The 19582-nt window shown below is 44.1% G+C and overlaps 1 protein-coding gene and 1 non-coding gene across 4 annotated transcripts in view; both read right to left on the bottom strand.

Moving 5' to 3' along the window:
* Window positions 1–19582, bottom strand: part of GSG1L (GSG1 like) — a 294726-nt gene that overhangs the window by 186314 nt on the left and 88830 nt on the right. The gene's annotated exons all lie outside the window — the stretch shown is intronic.
* On the bottom strand, window positions 16704–16810 carry LOC111526942. Its single transcript, XR_002726530.1, has one exon. It is a non-coding gene; the product is annotated as a U6 spliceosomal RNA (small nuclear RNA).

The raw sequence follows: 19582 nt of genomic DNA on the forward strand, positions 1-19582 counted from the left end.
AGAAAGAAAAGAAAGAAGAGAGGGAGAGAGGGAAGGAAGGAAGGAGAGAAAGAAAGAAAGAAAGAGAGAGAGAGAGAGAAAGAAAGAAAGAGAGAGAGAATTGAAATGGGAGAAAGTGTGTGAAAATGCCTGCCCTGTGCTTGGCTCCATAAATAAGAGCTTTTTAAAAATTCCTTCCCTGGATCCTAAGTTAGAGACACATGTCGCTCCTCCCGAGGAGAGCCCGGGCGTCTTCCCAAGCCAGAAGCAGGAGGCTGTAATTCTGCAACTTCAGCCTGAGCAGGTGGGGGGAACCTGGCAGGGCCACAGGCAAAATCAAAGGGGGTGGCCAGAGGCAGATGCCCAATGCTGGCAGAAGGTGTGCAAAGCATTGAGGGTCTGCCAAGTTACCCTTGGCATGGACATTGGGCGCCCAGGTCTTGGTTGGCAGCAGAGATGTGGGCAACAAGACAGGGGGAGGGGGTCACTGAGGAGCCCAGCATCCTTGGCTGAATCCCCAGATCCTGGGTCTGAGGATCGTGACTTAATTCCATACCCCACCAGATGGTGTTGCTGAGGCTTCCATGGAGTCAGGAGGTGGGGAGAGGCGGGGAAGGCAGGGTCAACAGAGAGAGGCAGTAGCACCAGTTTCACAAAGTCAGCCAACTAATAACACGTGCTGACATGCATTATGTGCCTACCAACGTGTGTTCTAAGTGCTTTACATGCATCAATTGCTAATCTGCACGACAGCCTTGAAGGCAGCTCCTATGACCACGCCCATTTTACAGATAAAGAAACTGAGCCTGGCTGGGCACGGTGGCTCATGCCTGTAATCCCAGCACTCTAGGAGGCTAAAGCGAGCGGATCACTTGAGCCCAGGAGTTCAAGACCAGCCTGGCCAACATGGTGAAACCCTGACTCTACTAAAAATACAAAATTAGCCAGGCATGATGGCAAGTGCCTGTAATTCCAGCTACTCGAGAGGCTGAGGCAGACGAATCACTTGAACCTGGGAGGCGGAGGTTGCAGTGAGCCGAGACCGTGCCACTGCACTCCAGCTTGGGCAGTAGAGTGAGACGTCGTCTCAAAAAACAAAACAAAACAAAACAAAAAAGAAACAAAGAAAGAAAAAGAAAAAAAGAAACTAAGGCAGAGGGAGATTTGAGTGAATCACTTGTCTACCATCACACAGCTAGTGGGAGAGCCATGATTCCAATCAAGACAGCTTGGCACAGAGCCTTTGATTTGGTCATTCCTCTGTACTACATCTTAGCAGAGCAGGCAGGTCCTAGTAAAATTCATTCCTCTTAAGAGAAGTCCCACACTCCCTCCAGAGACCCCATACATGGCAGGAGAACCTAGCAGCCTTCCAGACATGCCCAGCGAAGCAGACTCAAATCTGCCTGGTCCAAAGTTTGACCCTGGTTCTGAGACCCAGATTCCACAAGCAGCGAAGCTTTTTGGCAGGTGCATGGTTAATTTTCTCTATAGTTGGGTGCTTTCAACTTGCTGGGCGGGTAGAGAATCAGTCCTGGTCCCCAGCAAATGCGACCAATGGGGAATGATTTTAACTGTTTGGCAAGGGCGAGAGTTCATACACCTTTGCTGGCCAGATTCAAGGAATTCAGCTGGGGGAAAAAAATGCCAACAGATCTTGTGTGAAGCTTCTCCTCTCACTATCTGGGCAGGCGGCAGAGCCTTGGCAAGCACTTCCTTGGATTCTCCGGAGGCCTCTGCCAGTTCAACTGACGGGGCAGCAGATGGCACACACTTCTCTGCTGATGATATTTTGATTTATTTATCTCTTACAGATGGTACCATGCCTTGATTTCTGGCAGGAGTCCAAAATGCAGGTCAACTTTCTGGGGATAATCGTTTCTACAAGTGGATGAAATACTGAAGACTAAAACCCCGCTTGGCATCATGACTGCAACACCGTGGCCTCCAGACATACGTTGCTTAGGCATTTGGGAAATTTTGTATAAATCAAGAGAAGAATTTTGTTCTCCAGAATGTTACAGCTGAAGAAGCTAAATGCTGTTCTAAAATTAGAATTACAGTGATTAAATGTAAGAGATTTAAACTTACGGAGTCCTGAATTCAAGTCCCAGCGCTGCCACGTACAAGCTCTGTGACCCAGGGGTCAGACTCTCTGGGTCTTAGTTTCCACATCTGTAAAATGGTTATAATTGTCACCTCTACCACATAAGGTATGGTAGAAACAGCTAGCTATCCACCAAAAGTGATCTTCTGTAGTATGGAGTTACTGCTAAGAAGTAGCTGCCCTGGCCAGGCACCGTGGCTCATGCCTGTAATTCCAGCATGTTGGGAGGCTGAGGAGGGAGGATCACTTGAGGCCAGGAATTTGAGACCAGTCTGGGCAACACAGCAAGACCTTGCCTCTATAAAAAATAAAAAAAGAGCTGATGCGGTGACCCACACCTGTAGCTCTAGCAACTTAAAAGGCTGTGGTGGGAGGATTACTTGAGCCCAGGAGTTCAAGGCTGCAGTGAGCTATGATTGGGCCATTGCACTCAGCCCAGCCAGGCACAATATTTCCCAGCATCCCCTGCATCCCAGTGGGGTCATGTGAGCTGTGAATGACGTGACTAGTTCCTGCCAATACGATGTGTGTGTGTGCATAAAGTGAGGTACTTCCTGGGGAGGGTTCTTATGAAATGGGTGTACCCTCTCTTTCCTCTTTCACCTAAATGCAAAGGGTTCTAAGTCTCCATGAAATGGAACAATTTGGAAGTTGCTTTGTCCCCTGGGTTAGTCTATTTTGTGTTGCTATAAAGGAATACCTGAGACTGGGTAATTTATAGAGAATGAGGTTTATTTGGCTCATGGCTCTGCGGGCTGTATAGGCATGGTATCAGCATCTGCTGTGCTTCTGGTGAGGCCTCAGGAAGCTTTTACTCATGTTGGAAGGTGAGAGCAGGAGCAAGAGAGAGGAGGGGTAGCTGGAGATAAATGAAGTAATACATGTGAGGCACGTGGTGCAGGACGAGGACTCAGTTTCAGGGAAGTTTGATAAATAAAAGAATTGTGATTTTTTTGTAATGTCATCCCATGTGTTTGGTTTGATTTAAAGCAAGGCAAATATTTTTCCCCTTACCTCAGTCTTATATTTGCCCTTTTTCTAAATATAGAGATGGGGTCTCACTATGTTGCCCAGGATGGTCTCAAACTCCTAGGCTCAAGCAATCCTCCCTCCTCAGTTTTCCTATCTCATTCTCCAAGAGCATGCTTTGAAAGAGAAATCAAATGGGGGGCAGGGATATTGGGAAGCTTTTTTGGAGGCATACTATGGCTGACACTGTGAGATTGTGGCCCATGATTATCTGCATCTCAGCTTGCAGGAGAACAGCCTGTTGCATGGCAAGAGTGACACCATCTTGAAGTGAAATTGTCATGAAAAACAATGTTTGACTCCTGTAGCAAGTTCTTTAAACAATGCCTGTGGCATAAATAACCCCTCATAGAGAAACAATGCCCATAGCATAGATAACCCCTCGTCAAGATGCTTATCCAGCATCCTCGGTGGTCATGAGTTTTGCAAGAAAGTCTGAGACGTGACCAGCTATGCATGTTTTTTATCCTAACAGTTTGCTAGAGAAAGGATATTTTTTGGAGGTCAGTGCAGGAATCCACTGTTGCATGGCCGCAAGACACCACTTCTGTTCGTAAACCCCTATTAATGTTTCTCTCTGAGAAACCGGATTTGTCAGCCTCCTTCTTTGGCCTCTCAGCTCCCCTGGCCCTTGGAGGTGGGTTTGCATAGGCCTGCTCACTGCAGAACGTGTAGCAGTCCAGCCAGGAGCTGAGAGACCAAGAAATGGGCAGAGGGAATGAAGCATCTATGGGGGACAGCCACTTCTGTGTGGAGTGGTGTGGTTCATCTTTTGAACACTTTTGGACCATGGCGTGAGTACGAGGATGCCGCAAAAATGCCAGGATTGCTGCTTCTGTGGGCTGCCCGTTGGGTGATGGAAGCCCAGCTAGCAACAGAAGCAAAAGTAAAATGGCTTGAGAAGGAATTATAATTAGAAAGATTTTTTTTTTTTTTAGAGCTCTACAATCAGATGTCAGCTTAATTAAAAGCTAATATTCAGGTTATAATTTTTTTCTAATATTTAACTCTGTAAGTATTAGGCCCTGGAAACTGCAAATCCTTCATTGGTCTTATTGTTAATAGGCTCCCCACTGAGCCCAGTGGTCCAGTTGGAAGATGGAGACTAAATCAGAAACTAACCATCTAAAATGAAATTGGTCTCAGTTCAGGCGCAGTGGCTCACTCCTGTAATCTCAGCACTTTGGGAGGCTGAGGCAGGCAGATCACCTGAGGTCAGGAGTTTGAGACCAGCCTGGCCAACATGGTGGAACCCCGTCCCTACTAAAAATAGAAAAATTCGCCGGGCGTGGTGACACGTGCCTGTAATCCCAGCTACTCGAGAGGCTGAGACAGAAGGAGCGCTTGAACCCAGGAAGCGGAGGTTGTGGTGAGCCGAGATTATGCCACTGCACTCCAGCCTGAGAGACAGAGTAAAATGATGTCTCCGAAAAATACATAAATAAATAAATGAAATTGGTCCCCTTATAAAGTTCTGCGGTGAATCCCTATGATTGTGCATTACTTTGGCATCCATTTTTCATCTTCTTCTAACACATTGAAACCCCTTAAAAAAAAAAAAAGAAGAAGAAGAAGAAGTTTAAATTCACACTCCATGTTTTGAGATGTAAAATAGCTGCCTTGTTTTCACTAAAACTCAGTAAGAATTTTGGCCATGTGGGACAAACTTTAATTGTTCCATTTACAAAGTTTGAATCCAACTGTCCTTTTATTTTATTTTATTTTATTTTATTTTATTTTATTTTATTTTATTTTATTTTACTGAAACCAAGTCTTGCTCTGTCGCCCAGGCTAGAGTGCAATGTTGCAATCTCGGCTCACTGCAACCTCCACCTCCTGGGTTCAAGCGATTCTCGTGCCTCAGCCTCCCAAGTAGCTGGGATTACAGGCATCTGCCACCATGCCCAGCTAATTTTTGTATTTTTAGTAGACACGGGGTTTCACCACGTTGGCCAGACTGGTCTCGAACTCCTGACCTCAAATGATCCTCCCTCTCCACCCTCCCAAACTGCTGGGATTATAGACATAAGCCACCATGCCCGGCTCCAACTGTCCATTTAAACTAGTGAGTTGTGACCAGGTGAAGTGGTTCATGCCTGTAATCCCAGCACTTTGGCAGGCGAAGGCAGGAGGATAGCTTGAGCCTAGGAGTTCAAGCCCAGCCTAGGCAACCTAGTGGACCCCTTCTCTATATTTAAAAAATAAAATAAAAGTAAACTAGTGAATTTTACCGGTTTCATGGCTAAAATTTGTATATCAAAGCCATGAAATATTTGCCTGTCTGTATTTTATGTATATCTGTGATAGGTCTATTTGTATATTGTCTACATGGTACCAAATGGACTTAGAAACAAGTGAGCGCTCAGAAGTTACTAAGCCCAAATATTTTTCAAGTTCACATGACTTTAGCAATCCTTCATAAATAAAGTTAGTGGCCAGGCACAAGTGGTTCACACCTGTAATCCCAGCACTTTGGGAGGCCGAGGCAGGTGGATCACTTGAGGTCAAGAGTTCGAGACCAGCCTGGTCAACATGGTGAAACCCCATCTCTACTAAAATTACAAAAATTAGCCAGGCATGGTGGCAGGTGCCTGTAATCCCAGCTACTCAGGAGGCTGAGGCAGGAGAATCGCTTGAACCAGGGAGGCAGAGGTTGCAGTGAGCTGAGATTGCGCCACTGCACTCCAGCCTAGGCGACAAGAGTGAACTCCATCTCAAAAAAAAATTGTTCATAAAATAAAATAGAAATGTCTTCAGAATTATCAGTATTAAATATAATGCAGATATTTTTACCTGGGTCTATAGTCAGATGGGTTTAGGCTATCTCTGTTGGATGTTTTAAGGCCAGAAAACTGTTGCTTCTGTCTGTGAATTTAAGTCTTGGAGCCATTCGATTCTAGACTCTAAGCAAATGGCCATGGTGAGGCTAGGGGACAGGTGTAGAGATCTCCTCGCCCCCGCTGTGCCCCCTAGCTGTGCTGGGAAGGGTCAGACATTATCTTCACAGCTCTGTCCTCTGCCTTGAGCTTTATAGTTGGTGTGTAAACTCAGGACCCAGACAAGGCTTGCCTTTCATAGCCATCCCTGGGTGCCATGTGGGTACTTGGGACCCAGAGTGACTGGGGAAGACATTAGAAAGGATGCCTGTGGGCCGGGCGTGGTGGCTCACGCCTGTAATCCCAGCACTTTGGGAGGCCGAAGTGGGGGGATCATGAGGTCAGGAGATCAAGACCATCTTGGCCAACATGGTGAAACCCCATCTCTACTAAAATACAAAAAACTAGCCAAGCGTGGTGGCGCACACCTGTAGTCCCAGCTACTAGGGAGGCTGAGGCAGGGGAATCACTTGAACCCGGGAGGCAGAGGTTGCAGTGAGCCAAGATCACACCACTGCACTCCAGTCTGGCAACAGAGCAAGACTCCTTCTCAAAAAAAAAAAAAAAAACAGAAAAGATAATTGTGTCATAGTTTCATATTGCTTTCAGTAATTTCAAATCTTAAAGTCATGTCACGTTAAATGAAGTAACAGATCATCATAAAATGTCTGAGTCATTTCGAGGTAAAATACTGGAATATTAACTTTTAAAAATACAAGTTTAAGTTTGTATACTTTAAATATATCTGTTAATAAACAAAAAATGAATGAAACATCTTTCTGAAAAATTATGAAATAGTTTCATCCACAAATACTGATATAAGACAGCACAAAATTACTTACTTCCTGGGTTTTTCACTGGAAATTAAGGTCACTAGGAGTTAAAATTATAGTAATTTAAACTACTAGGTACAAGAGAATTCTATACACAGAGTGTATGAAGAAAGCAAAATGTATTTTACGTGAAGAAATATTATTAAAAAGACATGAGGATGTGGTTTTTGCTGCAGGAAAAGCAATTTTTTCTAGTTTAGAGGTTATTTAAAGGTTGCTTCAAAATGAAGGAGAAATGTATAGATAAAAGTAAATGAATCTAAAAGTTGAGGTAAGAAAAAAGTAGAAAAAATCTTATAAGCAGTTATAAAGGATTTGTGGGAATCTTATCTGTGTGGTTCAAAGCTGACTGAAATTGGATGGATTTGTTTATAAGGTTTTATTAAAATTAGCTTTTGTATTGATAATACAGTAACATAAAAGTAAATTTTCATTTTCTCCTTTAAACAAGAATTTATGTCGTATTAATAAGAGATAAATTTTTTTGTTTACCTTTTCAGTCAACTGCAATTAAAAAAAAAAAAAAAAAAAAGGAGAGAGCTGGGCCCGGTGGTTCACGTCTCTAATACCAGCACTTTGGGAGGCTGAGGCGGGCAGATCACGACGTCAGGAGATCGAGACCATCCTGGCTAACATGGTGAAACCCCGTCTCTGCTGAAAATACAAACGTTAGCCAGCCATGGTGGTGCATGCCTGTAGTCCCAGCTACTTGGGAGGCTGAGGCAGGAGAATTGCTTGAACCTGGGAGGGGGATGTTGCAGTGAGCCGAGATTGTGCCACTGTGCTCCAGCCTAGGCGACAGAGCAAGACTCTGTCAAAAAAAAAAAAAGGAGAGAAGGAGAGACAGTCTCATGCTGTCTTTATTAGGGCTTTGGATTATTTGGAAAACTCAGTCTCCTCTCTATCAAAGAGTAAAGGTTTTTGCTTTTTGCCATCTTTGAGTTATTACTTTGGCTACGTGACTATTATTTTGCAGTCACCTGGGATCCTATTTTGATAAAGTGTTTTAAAGCTTTCTTACTTTGATATCAAGTGTTTTAAACCTTTGATACTTGACATACTTCGCAAAAGCAACTTTCAAATTCTAAACTTAAGTCTTCTTGACCCAAACTAACTTAGACATAACAAATAGGGTCCCTGAAAGGCCAAGAGAGATATATTAGGCTTATTTGTTACGTTAAAATTATATGGGCCAGGCGGGGTGGCTCACACCAGTAATCCCAGCACTTTGGGAGTCCAAGACAGGTGGATCACCTGATGCCAGGAGTTCAAGACCAGCCTGCCCAACATGGTGAAACCCCGTCTCTGCTAAAAATACAAAAATTAACCAGGCGTAGTGGCAAATGCCTGTAGTCCCAGCTACTTGGGAGGTTGAGGCACGAGAATCGCTTGAACCCAGGATGCAGAGGTTGCAGTGTGCCAAGATCACACCACTGCACTCCAGGGGGCAACAGAGTGAGACTCAGTCTAAAAACAAAACAATTATGTGGGAAACGTTGTCAAATAAGAAACGGTGCTTAACTTCCTTTGAGTTGTATTTGTATAAATGTGTTATTAATATGTGTCCCAAAATTGTAGGAAATTCCTAAAGGTGTGATATGTCTTGGTATATGCAGTTAATTGCTTTATTCTGATTCTTTTTCCTAAAAACTTTTTGCAAACCCTGAAGTGCTGTGTCTTCGAGGAAGCTCATGGAAAGGGCCCTGACAAGTCATCTTGAATAACAGGTTTCTGATAACGTTGGAGATGATACCATTAGGCTAGTAGAAACTTCCAGGGCTGTTAATTAGCTGATGTATTTATGAGGATTGCTAACCCAACATCAAGCAGAATAAGAATTACTCACAGGGGCCTGAACTAATAAAGGACTGAAATCATTTTTATGACCTTTTGTTTGAACCATTGCTGTTTCTTTTTATGTTTTCTTTTCCAGAGTCAATTTTTTTTTTCTTTCTTTTGAGCTATTTATAGCTACAGCGATTGGGCAGAGTATACACTTGTGAGCAAAACTGAGACATTTACATTTCCCTCTATCTAAGTTCTCCATAATTTGGAAACTTTTCATGAATATTCTTATTTGATTACAATATAGGTATGAACATGCATTCACTAAGAATATGTTTTCTTTTGCCACTGGACACATTGGAGATACTTGTTATTATGCCAAGGTTTTGACTAGAATGGTGTATTTTTAGATATGACCATTCTGCTTTGAGGAATTGAGGTTGACTTAATAGAGCCAATAAAAAGTCCCTTGGAAAGACTGGCCTAGTTCCTTGTCTTATGGTTCTCTTGCAAGATTCCTGACCTGTGATAAATAAAGAATGTCACTTTCTAGCAGGTCCAAGAACCTCAAGATATTTTGGGACCTCAAGAAGAAAAGAATTCACCCAAGTCATACAGGTAGTTCAGGCACATTTTGATGGTGAATCCATGACTTGGCTTCCTAAATCCAGACCTTCAAAAGTCTAATTCAAAATACCTTATGTTCCAGCAAAGCCAACTTAAAAAAAGTCTATGTGGTCAATCGCTAGTCTTGCTCCACCTTATGCAAATAATCGGGCCAAGTGTAGTAAGGCTAAAACCTATTTTTCAAATAAACTAGGTCTTACTATGATTTTTCTTTGGTAGAAAAGGGGAACTGGAGACAGAAAAACTGTCTTTCAGAAGAAAACTATAACACACCTGTTATTAGATTCCAGCCTTGACCATTGTGTCTGAGTTTTTATTATTTGCCTACAATTTGGATTGAATCCTGAATTATTTCCTGGCTACAAGTCTCTAAAGAAGAACTGGGTTTTAATTTTCTTCCTGATGTTTTTAGTTTGCTCCCTGATGGAATAGGTTCTGTTTTCTGTTTTTTTTTTTTTTTCTTTCTGGCATACAAATTCTCTTTTTGTTTTTTGTTTTTGTGTGCATTTTTTTTCCTTTTTTTTTTTTTTTTTTTTTTTTTTTTTTTTTTTGAGATGGAGTCTCTCTGTTGCCCGGGCTGGAGTGCAGTGGTGCAATCTCGGCTCACAGCAACCTTTGCCCCCGGTTCAAGCAATTCTCCTGCCTCAGCCTCCTGAGTAGCTGGGATTAAAGGCATGCACCACCACGCCTGGCTAACTTTTGTATTTTTAGTAGAGATGAGGTTTCGCCATGTTGGTCAGGCTGGTCTCGAACTCCTGACCTCAGGTGATCCACCCACCTCAGCCTCCCAAAATGCAGGAATTATAGGCATTAGCCACTGTGCCTGGCCTATATTTCTACTATTCAGATTATTAATGCTATGTATCTCTCATTGTTTTACTCATTCTGAGAAAACCAAAATCATGGTATTCCAAAGACTAGAGATTATTCAACAAAGGCTACGAATCTCCCTGATTTGGAATCCCACTGGGCCCAATCTATTTCCCATTGCCAATGCACTGCTGATAAAGCTATACCATACCAAGCGTCCTCCCTCTAGACCCAGGGACTATCCCAAGAGAGGTGGGTGAGTGAGATTGTAAGGGCAGGTTTCCAGGGGTGGAGTGTAAGAAAACAGCCTGTTGCATGGCAAGAATGATGCCATCTTGAAGCAAAACCCCCATGATGACTGATGTTTGACTCCTGCAGCAAGGTCTTTAAGCAATGCCTGTGGCATAGATGACCCCTCATCAAGATGCTTATCTAACCTCCCTAGTGATCATGAGTTTTGCAAGAAAGCCTGAGGTGTGATGAGCTATACATGTTTTACCCTAAATGCTTGCTAGATAAAGGATATTTCCAGTTGGGCCCACTGGCCCACACCTGTAATCCCAGCACTTTGGGAGGCCGAAGCAGGTGGATCACCTGAGGACAGTTTGAGACCACCCTGGCCAGCATGGTGAAACCTCGTCTCTACTAAAAATACAAAAACTAGCCAGGTGTGGTGGCATGTGTCTGTAATCCCAGTTACTTGGGAGGCTGAGGCAGGAGAATCATTTGAACCTGGGAAGCTGAGGTTGCAGTGAGCTGAGATTATGCCACTGCACTCCAGCCTGGGCAACAAGAGTGAAACTCCATCTCAGAAAAAAAAAAAAAAAAAGGGATATTGTTTGGAGGGTGGGTGTGGGGAGCCACTGTCTCCCAGCCACCAGATATATTACTTCTGTTAGTAAGTTCCTATTAATTTTTTTTTTTTTCCTGAGAAGCCAGATTTGTGAGCCTCATTCTTTGGCCTCTCGGCTCCCTCAGCCTTTGGGGATAGATTTGCATAGACCTGCTCATTGCAGAGCACAGTTCTTCTTCTGCCTTCCCTTGACATACAATTATCCACCTCTGCTAGAGATAGAAGCAGGAGTTTAGGGATTACGGAGTCCACCACCCTCAGTTTCCAGACATGGAAACCACAGCCCAGGGAGGGCCTTGGGTGATTTGAGATCTCATCATGAGTCAGATATTAAGCTGAAGTTGGGACCCACATCCTCCACCTTATAATCTAGAAGAAGGTATGAGAGAATGAGGTCCCCACAGTCCCTGCCTACAGAAAATAATAACAGCTAATGTTTATTGAGAACTTACTATGTGCCAGGTGCTATTGAAATGTCCATATGTCTAATTCTCATAATAACTACATGGAAGAGGTACTATTATTATGCCCACTTTTGAATGGAGAAACAGAAGTACAGTGAGGTTTAGTACCTGAGTCGGGATTCCGGCCCAAGCACTCTAACTCCAGAGTTTCCACTTGCTTTTTGTTGTTGTTGTTGAGACAGAGTCTTTCTCTGTCACCCAGGCTGGAGTACAGTGGCACAATGGTGGCTCACTGCAACCCCCACCTCCCAGGCTCAAGCGATTCTCATGCCTCAGCCTCCCAAGTAGCTGGGCCTACAGGCATGCGCCACCATGCCCAGCTACTTTTTGTACTTTTAGTAGAGACAGGGTTTCACCATGTTGCCCAGGCTGGCCTCGAACTCCTGAGCTCAGGTAATCTGCCAACCTCAGCCTCCTACAGTGCTGGGATTACAGGCAAGAACCACCGTGCCTGGCCCAGAGTCCCCACTTTCAATCATATTTGGAGGAATGGAACTTGCAGGAAGGATTTTATCTATTCTGCTGCACTCCAGACAGTAGAACCAGGCTCAACAGGCCCAAGGAGAGGGATTCTGCCCAATATAATAAAATAATGGCCCAACCTCGAAAAAAGCCCCTATACAATAGCATGAAACTTTCCGATGGTGTGAGAGAGGAGAAAGGAAGAAGCTGGTCAGGCAGGCAGTTAGGGTGGGTCCTTAGTTGAATTCTTTCAAGCAAAAGAACAGCCTGCAGGCACAGATAAGGAAACTTGCACATGGGGACTTGCCTAAGACATGCCCACAGCCACACAGATAAGAGAGTCTACACAGAGGACTTGCCCAGACATGTCCACAGTGGAAAATTCCGTCCCCTGACACATGTGCAGAAAGGGGAACAAAGCAATATGCAGTAACTCAAGCTAAGGGTTCACATGTGCACTAGGAGGACAGGGTGGAGCTACCAGAAATTCATGCCTTATGCAAATGAGACACCCAGGCCTCATCCATTTCTTATAAAAGCCTTTGCATTCAACTGTATAAACAGCAACCCTCTTCCAGGCCCCCTCTCTGCACAGGAGAGCTTTCTTCTTTTGCTTGTTAAACTTTTGCCCCAACCTCATCCTTTGTGTCCAGGCTCCTTACTTTTCTTAGTCATGAGACACAAACTCCAGGTGATACCTCATGAGAGACTGCTACAACCGCTATTTTGTGGTGCATTGGCAAGACTGTAACATAAGGATAGGAGAAAGGTTTGAACCACCGAGGGGAGATGTTGCCAAGATATTCAAGCAGCTGATGGAGGATGGGGCTGGGCCAGTGTTTTCTCAGGTTCCTCAGAGGGTTCAGAATGGTGGGAGGATGTGGTGTTAAACTACACTAAGTTGTGTCATAGGGAACAATTCTCCCTCTAATTCCTTTCCAACCCTTCAGATGACTTCCGAAAGAAAACATCAGTTTTGTGCAAGCCTGTCTTTAACATTGCTCTAACTCTTGCTGATAATACTTCCTAATACTTCCTGTTTCAAAAAGAAAAAAGCTCATGATATCCAGCTGGAGTTTGATGGCATTATTTTTCTTTTATGCTCACATGTGCACACGTGCACACACACACGTGCACATATATATTTCTTCTATTTTGGAGAGTTTCACTGGCTTTCCATTCCCAATTTTGACCTAAAGTTCCCCTTTTACATTCATTTTTGTAAGAAGACTGTAAGCCAATAAAAAAAAAATCATAATAGGAGATGAATATGTGGCTAGAAATAAATTAATAAAGGTGATATGAAAATAGTCAAAGTCTGGAAACACCAAGATAAAAGAATTATCTGCTTCTAGGCCCACTCCAGTCTCAGAGGTCACAGGGCCACCACATTGCACATAATGGAGCGCCACTCACGTTGTGGTTTATAGCAACAACGTTCCCTGAATCGTGCAGTGCACAGCCTGTGCAGCTGTACACAGCTGCCATGGATATTTTTAGAGTTACAAATATCCCAAACATACGAGGGAAGAGAGATAATCTTCTGGCCGGCTGCCCTGAAATTGCCAGCCAAAGTTTCTCACTCCAAATTATGTTATTTTCTGTTCATGATCCGCCTACAGCATCCCCAAGCTCAGGGGCCCACCAGGCATCCTAGGCAGCATTGGGTCTCAACCCAACCTCGAGAAGAACAGGAGAAACAGGCCCAGGGCTCTCCTCGGGGGAGACTCACGAACATCATCCTAGCAAAGCTGCAAAAAAGATGAACTGCACGTTCAAGTGTAAAGGCAGCAGGCAGACATTCTCGGACATGAACGCCCTTGGAGAACATGGTATCCATGAGCCATTCTCGAAAAAATTAGCTGACATTGAAATACAGCTCACCAAGGAAGAATCAAAATAAGCCCAAGAATGGAGAAGTAATAATAAAACCCCACGGTGGGTGAAGAATCTATGTAAATACGTAACCAAATGAAACAACTGGAGATATTGTAGTTGGAACACCTCGATGCTGTACAAATCATATAAGCACCAAAAATCAGGAAGTCAGAGGCAGGAAGAACTGTAGTCACCACGTATTTCTTAGAAGAAATCTACCAGAAAGACCTTGTTTAAAGACCACAGGGACACGCTTCTATCCCCCTCCCCTGCAAAACCACAAAGTTAATTATCTCCCCCAAGGTTAAAAGGGCCAGGCAGAAGAGAATGGAGAGTGGAATTCAGGTCTGACACATGAACACAAAGTGGGCCTCACTTGTCGTGAGGGACACCAGTCCCAGTGGCTCTTGAACTCCTGGCCTCAAGCAGTTCTCCTACCTCAGCCTCCCAAGTAGCTAGGATTACAGACGTGCACCACCGCACCTGGCTCCAGTAGGCTCTCAAACCCAGGGCCATTGAAGAAGGACCTCTCATGTCTTAAGAAGTTCCTGTACTGATTAAAACACACACACACACACACACACAACCAGGCACAGTGGCTCACACCTGTAATCCTAGCACTGTGGGAGGCCAAGGTGGGAGGATTGCTTGAGCCCAGGAGTTTGAGACCAGCGTCGGCAACATAGTGAGACTCCATATCTAAAAACAGAAAAAACAACTTTTTTTAAAGTAAAAACACACACAAGAAAATCAACTTACACTCACCCATACACCCAGTCCTAAACAGCACCGTTTCTCTCTCTCTCTGTCACTCACACTCATTTCTCTCTAGGTCCATTGCCTCAGCCTCTCCTCTGGCCTCCTGGCCTCCACACCATCAGCCACAGGAATACTTGTAGAACCCATATCTGAATTCTGCTCAAGAACCTCCAATTGCCTTTAGCTCTCACCAGAATTGTGCCCTCAGACATTTATGAAAAATTTGGACTCCTAAAAATGCATATTCTCTGTGACCCAATAATTCCATTTCTTGGAACTCATCTTACACGTGTGCAAAATTACACAAGGTCAAGATCATTCATTGCAACCTTATTTTAATAGCAAAGGACTGGAAATAACCTAAATTTCCATTAATTAAATAAGAAACATACATTCAACTTATGGAAGGATCATAACCATTAAAATGAACAAGGCTACTCTCTCTCTCAGCATATAATTATTAATTAGTATTCACACAGAATATTAATAGTACACGGAAAAGTGGGGACCTCACTGAAGTTTCAGACCCACTGCTCATCCAGAATAACTCTGCCTGGCCCTTTTGTCTAGTGTGGTCTCTTGATATTCTCCATCAGATGCTCTATTCATTTTCCATTGCTGCTGTAACAAATGAACACAAACAAAACATAATGGCTAAAACAATACAAAATCTCTATCTTAATCTCTATCTTATAAATCTTTTTCCTTTTTCTTTTTCTTTTTTCTTTTTTAGACAGTGTCTCACTGTGCAGTGGCTCGATCTTGGCTCACTGCAGCCTCTGCCTCCCAGGCTTAACTGATTCTCCTGCCTCAACCTCCTGATTAGCTGGGATTATAGGCATATGCCACCATGCCCGGCCGATTTTTGTATTTTTTAGTACAGACAGGCTTCGCCATGTTGGCCAGGCTGGTCTCAAACTCCTGACTTCAGGTGATCCACCCACCTCGGCCTCCCAAAGTGCTGGGATTCTAGGCGTGAGCCACCGCGACTGGCCTTGTCTTGTAATTCTATAGGTCAGCAGTCCACCGTGGTTCTCACTAGGCTAAAATCAAGGTGTAGGCCCAGCCACATCCCTGAGAGGAGGCTCCAGGGAAGGCAGCATGTCCTTGCCTCTTCCACCTTCTCCTGGATGCCCACATGCCTTGACTCGTGGTTCCCTATGTTTGAAACCAGCCATGTCAAATCTCCCTTCTTTCATAGGCACACCTCTCACTCTGCCTATAGCTGGGAAGTGTTCTCCCTCTTTTTTTTTTTTGAGACAGAGTCTCGCTCTGTCACTCAGGCTGGAGTGCAGTGGTGCAATCTCAGCTCACTGCAACCTCTGCCCCCTGGGTTCAAGCAATTCTCCTGCCTCAGCCTTCCAAGTAGCTGGGATTACAGGCACCCACTACCTTGGTTCTCCACTTTCAAGGACTCATGGAATGAGGTCAGGCCCATTTGGATACTCCAGGATAACCTCCCATCTCAAAATCCTTAATGTAGTAATCACATCTGAGAAAGTCCCTTTGCACCACGTAAGCTAACACAGTCACGGGTTGGGTTACAAAGTTTGTGATGTGGACATCTTTGCTTGTTTTCTGTTGCTGATTTTATTTATTTTTTATTGTTACTATTTATTTTTTTTATTTCAATGCTTTAGGGGTACAAGTGGTTTTTGGTTACATGGATGAATTATGTAGTGGTAAAGCCTCAGATTTTAGTGCCCCCATTACTCAAGCAGGGTCCATCATATCCAATACGTAGTTTTTCATCCCTCACTTCCTCCCACCCTCCCCACTTCTTTTTTTTTATTTTTTATTTTTTTTATTTTATCTTTTTTTTTGTGAGATAGAGTCTCACTCTGCTGCCCAGGCTGGAGTGCCGTGGTGCAATCTTGGCTCACTGTAACCTCCACCTCCCAGCTTCAAGCAATTCTCCTGACTCGGCCTCCCAAGTAGCTGAGATTACCGGCATGCACCACCACTCTTGACTTTTTGTATCTTTAATAGAGATGGGGTTTCACCATGTTAGCCTGGCTGGTTTTGAACTCCTCACCTCAAGTAATCCACTCACCTCGGCCTCCTAAAGTGCTGGGATTACAGGTGTGAGCCATCGTGCCTGGCCCCTCCCCACTTCTGAGTCTTCCATGTCCACGTATCACTCTATGTGCCTTTGCATACCCATAACTTAGCTCCCATTTATAAGTAAGAACATAGAGAGTCTGGTTTTCTATTCTGGAGTTACTTCGCTTAGAGTAATGGAAAAATATGGAATGCTTCATGAATTTGTGTATTATCCTTGTGCAGAGGCCATGCTAACCTTCTCTGTATCACTCCAATTTTAGTGTATGTGCTGCCAGAGCAAGCACTGATGTGGACATCTTTGGAGTGTGTGACACTATTCCACCTAGCACAGATACCCTATATCCCCAGCTACCAAAGCATTTGTCACATCTCATCAAACACAAGACCTCACCAGGCCCGGTAGCTCCTACCTGTAATCCCAGCATTTTGGGAGGTCAAGGCAGGAGGATTGCTTGACACCAGGAGCTCAAGGTCAGCCTGGGCAACATAGTAAGATCTCGTCTCTACAAAAATTTTAAAAATTAGCTGAGCATGGTAGCATGAACCTGCAGTCCCAGCTACTCGGGAGGCTGAAGCAGGAGGATCATTTGAGCCCAGCTCAAGGTTGCAATGAGCTATGACTGCGCCACTGCCCTACAGCCTGAGCAACAGAGTGAAACCTTGTTTCTAAAAAATAAGTCAATAAATAATTTTTTTAAAAAACCCCAAAACTTTATGACTATGGACCAGTCCCTCCACCTAAAATGCTTTCTCATCTGCCCAAATGCTACTCAGACGTTCAAGGCTGAACTCAAAAGCCCCTTCCTCCGTGAAGCCCTCTCTGATTTCCCCCAAACAGAGTTAATGACACAGCCAGCACTTTTAAAAAGTCCCCCATATGACACGTGTCACTTAGCATTTGAATTATATGTTTACTTGTACATCTCTCAATAGCCTGCAAGCAATTTAAGAGTGAAAACGGACATATTCAACTACTTGTCCCCACCATTCATCACAATGCCTGGAGCATAACAGGGTTTAATATTTAATAATCAATGATTGGGCCAGGCGCAGTGACTCACACCTGTAATCCCAGCACTTTGGGAGGCCAGGGCAGGCAGATCACTTGAGGGCAGGCATTCAAGACCAGCCTGGTCAACATAGTGAAACCCCATCTCTACTAAAAATACAAAAATCAGTTGTGTGTGGTGGTGCATGCCTGTAATGCCAGCTACTCAGGAAGCTGAGGCATGAGAATCACTTGAACCTGGGAGGCTTCAAGGGTTGCAGTGAGCTGAGATCGCACCACTGCACTCCAGCCTGGGCAACAGAGCAAGACTCTGTCTCAAAACAAAAATAACAATAATAATAATAATAATCACTGATGGAATGGATGACCAAATTCTTTCTATTTTATCATGGAGTGCACTATTTCATACATAATCCAAAATATGATTTTATGCATCTGTTGTTATTCCATATGCCTGGCCCATCATGGGAACTCTATAAATATTTGCTGCATAAATAAATTAATACTCATACCTAATATTTATTGAACATTTTCTAGATGCCAGGCACTTGGCTAAGTTCTTATAAGCTCTGCCTCCCTAACTTAATTCTTCACGATACCTCTCAAGGGAGTACCACTGTATTCGTTTGGGTAGTTAATACTAGCTGCTGTTACAAACACCTCAAAATCTTAAAGGTTCTTTCTTAGCTGCTTCTCCTGAATCACTTATATCCATGCAGTGACTCGGGGATCCAGGCTCCCTCTATAGTGGAGCTGCACCACAGATGAGGGAGAGAAAGTAGAGGGAGGACACACAGTATATTTGCCCGCCTCAGTCCATCACTTCCACTCATATCCCTTTGGCCAGACTAGTCACATGGCCATTCCAAGTGCAAAGGATGCTGGGAAATGCAGAGGAACTCAAGGCTATTGATAAGCATAGAGTTACAGCTGCAATCATCATCTTCTTCATCGAACAGTGGAAGAAACAGAGGTTCAGAGGAATGGAGACACTGCCCAAGTCCTTTTAGCTACTGTGTGTAGGAGACAAGTTCAACCTCAGATCTGTCTGCCTGCATAGACCCAGCCCTTAACCATTACTTGCTCACATCTGACATTCTGTGTGCTCAAAAGTTAGGCCACAGCGGGGCGCAATGGCTCACACCTATAATTCCAGCACTTTGGGAGGCCAAGGTGGGAGGATCACTTGAGCCCAGGATTCTGAGACCAGCCTGCGCAACATAGTGAGACCTCGTCTCTACCAAATAATTCTAAAAATAATAAAAGTAAAAATGAAAAGTCCACCTCAGAGAGTGAAGCCGAGGACCTTGCTGCATGGCGGGAAGGACTCCACTCCGGGATGGGACATTTCCTCTGGATAATCCCCCAGCAGATAACCGACAAACAGCTAATCGGGAGTTGGCTGGGTCTTGCATTTTGCTATTTGCTTAGTCCTGCCAGAATTCGTTTATTCATCAGCGTCTAAACGATGACATGAGGCAGATGTTACGTGCTGATTTTCCCCTCCAGACTGGTGCAAGAGGGGAAACGAAATCTACTCTTTTAAGCGAACACCAGATGAAGCTTGAACAAAATGCATACCTCTTGCCGGACAAGCAGCTCTCTAAGCTTCCCACAGACGCTCTCAGAGTGTCATTTCTGGGGTTTATTTGGCAGTTGTTTACTGTCAGGAAAGAAATATTGCTCCTTCTTTGATACATCTCTCCTATCCTCCTCCTACAACCATCCCCCAACAGTGTTAGCCATTTGCCCTTGTAGTTTAAAATTGTAATAAAGAATTTCCCCTTGACCCCCTGTTGCTTTGTCCGGAATCAATCCAGAGTCAACGCCCTCTTTCCAAACCCCACCATTCTTCTCGCCTGTTCCTCATCTTCCAGCGTCAGCATCTCCACGCTGAGACAATTGCAATTACAAGTCAATTCTCAATTATTCAGGGCTGATTATTCAGGGAGTGGATTGCTCAGGCTTTCTGCTTCCCCCTCCCTCTGTGGGCTTTGTTCTACTCATTAGCACCTCACCAGCAGACAAGAAAGGAAAAGAAAAGTTT

The sequence above is a fragment of the Piliocolobus tephrosceles genome, chromosome 17, assembly GCF_002776525.5.
Source record: "Piliocolobus tephrosceles isolate RC106 chromosome 17, ASM277652v3, whole genome shotgun sequence".
NCBI classification, from domain to species: Eukaryota; Metazoa; Chordata; class Mammalia; order Primates; family Cercopithecidae; genus Piliocolobus; species Piliocolobus tephrosceles.